The sequence below is a fragment of the Vanessa tameamea genome, chromosome 30 (assembly GCF_037043105.1).
Source record: "Vanessa tameamea isolate UH-Manoa-2023 chromosome 30, ilVanTame1 primary haplotype, whole genome shotgun sequence".
In the NCBI taxonomy this organism is placed as follows: domain Eukaryota; kingdom Metazoa; phylum Arthropoda; class Insecta; order Lepidoptera; family Nymphalidae; genus Vanessa; species Vanessa tameamea.
The window spans coordinates 4,950,299-4,954,734 of record NC_087338.1 but is presented as its reverse complement, the minus strand read 5'-3'; the positions used below and the strand labels follow the sequence as shown (position 1 = coordinate 4,954,734).

At 26.4% G+C, this 4,436-nt stretch overlaps 1 protein-coding gene across 1 annotated transcript in view; it reads left to right on the top strand.

Moving 5' to 3' along the window:
- LOC113391671 (nitrilase and fragile histidine triad fusion protein NitFhit) overlaps window positions 1–4,436 on the top strand; it is a 188,871-nt gene that overhangs the window by 92,499 nt on the left and 91,936 nt on the right. The gene's annotated exons all lie outside the window — the stretch shown is intronic.

The following is a 4,436-nucleotide window of genomic DNA, read 5'->3' as shown; positions in this document are numbered from 1 at the left end:
TACAATAAAAAATGTTACAACGTTGTTGACTGTCTGAAGTAATGATAGTTATAAATACAGAAGTTGTCAACTAATTCCGAGGGATCGCACCTTTACAAGGGTAACCCCCTTTTCTACTAATTACGTACAGTTTCTTAATATATTTATTTTCAAGGCCTAAATCCAAAATATATATATAAAGTAGATATCAGTATCCAATGGGATATTCCTTCCCCCGATAAGAACCAACGTTATAAATTGCCTAATGTATATATTTATCATGATTAACATCTCGTTTTAAAGAGGTCTTTATGTAAATAAAATCTTACAAGCAAAATTAAACCGTATTACTATTCTATAAAGTTAATTTTGAAATAACATGCGTTATTTTAAGAGATTCAAATTTAAACCTTATCCTGTTAGCGATATGAGTTAAAATAATATGTTATAACTAGATTTCTCTCGAATAAAAAGGTATTGAAAGTTATCGGTATTCTACTTCAAAGTTTTTTTTTTTACAGAGTATAATATATTTTTAGTTTACGAACGGCCATACAATAGAACAAAAATGTTATAATGACTTATACAATAATAATAATAATAAATAGTTACATATCAATTTTTATTATTTTTTTTAATTAATTTATCCTATTTTTATGTTTTTGGACAGATTAAAATCGGATTATTTTTGACATATGTCAAAAGTTGTATGAAATTCGCGCCTTTTTTTCCTCAGTTAAAGTTAATTGTATTTTGACTGATTTTTTTTGATATATCTATAAAAATGGCGTGTAAATGCTATATTTACAAATAATATGTATATGTATTTAAAAAAATATTTAAACTTGTATACTATCTTAACAGTAATAAAAGATTATTTATATAATTAATAACCAAAAACCATTAATTTTGTTTAATGTACAGTATATAAAATCAATATATTTGCCCACCATTTAAAAATTTAAAGCGGGTGTCACACATGTGTCTCAAGTAGAATGTCAGAATCGTATACAATCTTAAAGTTTACAAGAGTTAATTTTACCTCTCCGGTCTTGTCTTTATAGAATCCTCATACTGTCGTAAAGGTCTTAAATAAAATGTTATTTATATTGTAAAAGTCATTATAATACATATAAATATGTAAATAATATTTATTTCTAGCGAAAATTAGTTAATAAAAAAAAGTAATCTGAAATTTGCATTTTTCATAGATATCAATGTTCATTTTAACCTTAAGATTTAGTTAGTTATTTACAACCTATAAATGATACCAGTTATATTTTTATTAAATGAATACTTTTTTTGTTCATTATCATGTTAAAAATACAGCCATTGCAACGCTAGCCGGGTATTACTAAAAAGTTAGTAACTATTAAAAAAAAAAAACATAAAATCACATGAAAATTTAATTGATATATTTTTTTTTTCTTGTAACATGATATTCACGTCATTGTCACGTTAATAGTGTCAATTTAAAGAGGATGAAACTTCAAAGAGCAGCTTCCTATATTGTATACTAAAATCTTTTTCGTAAAGTGCTGCGTCTTATGGCATAATGTTTATGTATATTGTATCAGTAGTTATTTCATAGGCATCACAAAAAAACATCTCTACATTTATTAGTATGGATAAAGTAATTTTAAAAGTAATTAATGATTTATGTTTTAAAATACTCATACATGATTTAATTAACATCTAGTCTTGTTTTATATTTAATGAGAAATGCAAATTTTCAGATGATTTTTTATCGCAGCTTTGTTAATGTTTTTAAAAATATATTTATTAGGTTATTGTTAGTTTAAATATATATATATTGTATGTTTGTTTATACAAAATATGTCAATTAAAATTCGATCGATGCTATGTTGAAATATGTTTACTCAGAAATACGATCGTAAAGTATAGAGTTGACGAAGCGAAGCGATACCGACGCGATATCATTTGTAAAGCTACGGCCGCACGTGCCACCGAGAGTCAATAATACTCTAATACTTCCTCGATTGTTAAATATGAATACGTGTAGGGAATATAATTATCGATTTGTGTTATATTTAACGAACAAAAATTAATTAAAGGTTTTTTTTTTAATTCTGTCATTATAAAATCTTACTCGAAGCCGTAGCTATTCTATATAGATCTTGAAAAATAAATTGACGTTTCAAACCTTTTTTTTTACTTTTAAAAGAATCTAACATAATCACAAAGTGATAGAGATTTTTTTTTTTTTTATTTAATTTATCAATAATTTATAGTTTTAATTAACTTGGATTTGTCTTATTTTGTGCGTCTAAATTATCATCAAAATGGATACAGTAAACTTTAAAATATCTTATTTATATTTAAAAAAAAAACCATAAATAATGCTGTCGGTACTTCTAATATTCTTTGTAGTGAAGTAACAGACTAAAAATCTCTCACTGCAGTAACAGCCATTTCAGTTGAAGAACAGGTTCGAACCTTTTACACTCCAATACGATTTGGACTACACATAGGCAGTTGCAGATACATACAGGTTTCCTCGCGATGTTTACCGAGCTAGAGACGAATTATAAACACAAATTAATATTTATCAAACGCTAACTAACCGAGAGTTTACTGTACTTCGAATTCGCACTTTAAAAAGGTTATGAGATAACGTAATGGACTATAAATATAATCGTTGCAAGTAAACACAGAATCGTTTGGTACAGATTGTAATATTTTCTTTTATTAGTCCATTGCATGATTTATCTTTGAAACGACTGACACCGGATTGTGAATGATGAGTCAAATTTTGTACACTGGCAACACTAAATAAAATCCTTATATTGAAATAGAAAATATTTTTACACAATGGAGAAAAATTACTAGGCTTAAGATTAAAAATAAACCCGACTATGCATAATGTTTTAATTTAATTTAAAATAGCTAAATTATTTGCCATATTCTGTAAACAACCATTGTTAATATTAGGTTTCATTTATTTCTTTAGATAAAATTATAAACTTGACTCTGCTGTATTGAGCTTCTTATATCTTTTAGTGTTTTTGTTATTGTACGCAGTGTTCATATTTAAAAACGTGTTAAGTATATGTTTGTATGTAAAATTTAAACACGTATTTTTTTTTCAAACATTGTTCTTCGTAGTCTGGTTTAAACAAAACTTGACTCACACCCAATGTGCCCTAAATATGAGATGTTATAAGATATTATAAATAATTTTAAATTGCCTTTGGGCGTCTGATATACGTCCGTGGTACTTGATCCGTCAAAATTAGAACTAAACGAACCTTATAACCATAGGTTTGAAGTACAAGTTCGTGTTTTGACGATGCAAGTAAATCGACCATAGAACAGGAATTATTCAGAAGTGCTTGACAATATTTTTTTTTCTGAGCTCTTGGAAAAATTTTTGTTTACTCGTATTGCGACGATGCAATTGTGTAGATCCTTGCCATGTCTATTTGTAATTTTTTATTTCCTAAGTAACTCAAATCTATTCACTCAATTTATTCTGCGCGTATGAAAAATATTTTTTCAAAATTATCGTTACAAACTGGACCGATTCATAAGAATCGATTCGTGTTTTGAAATGTAATATTTTGAAAAAAAAAATAAAATTTACGGAATTAATTTTCTGATATTTCTGTTAATTTCTTTTCTGTGGTCGTCATAGTTGAAGTTAGTTAAGTGCTTGAGGCGTGGTTGTTTTTGTTTTATTTTATGTTTTCTGTAATATTTTTTTTTTAATTTTATTTACTGTTGAACATTAACGCGAGGTTTCCAAACGAAATTGTTAATTAATATTACTAATGTATAATTGTTTTAGCTGTTTTGCATATTACCGCTGAATTATAATGAATATTTTGAAATAATATTGAGTTTTTTTTTCGAGACTTTGTACGTGTTTAATTGTATGGTGTTGTATTTGCGGTGTACGAAATTAAGTCTTATTGTTTTTGTAATAAAATTCAATATTATATCAAGTCGGTAAGCCGGTAAAACAGTTTAGTCATATGAATGGAGACCTCAGAATATTTTTCATCCAAAAGGAATCTTACTTAGCCAAAGATATTATTGCTAAATTGTTAAAAATCGCTGTATTATTAATATTAATAAATTAATTTATTATTTTAATATAATTGTATTTTTAATATATGGAGCGGTTTGCGAGGCTCGTCCTCACTAACTATATATGTAAAGAACATAACAGATTTATATTATAGAATATATATTTAAATGAGTAAATTATTATTAAAATATTGGTGTATTATTTATTTTGAAACCTCTGAATAACAGGTTTTACGTTGAAACTGTTATGATATTACTAGCAGAGAAACACAGGTTAGGTTAATCTCTCCCAGACATTACAGTTTAAATGCTTCTTATTATAAGTACAATTGTGTGGGAGACAGGAACCAAAACTAGGTTAACTTGAATTTTACAGTAAATAGGAGAAAGACCAAACTTAAGAAATA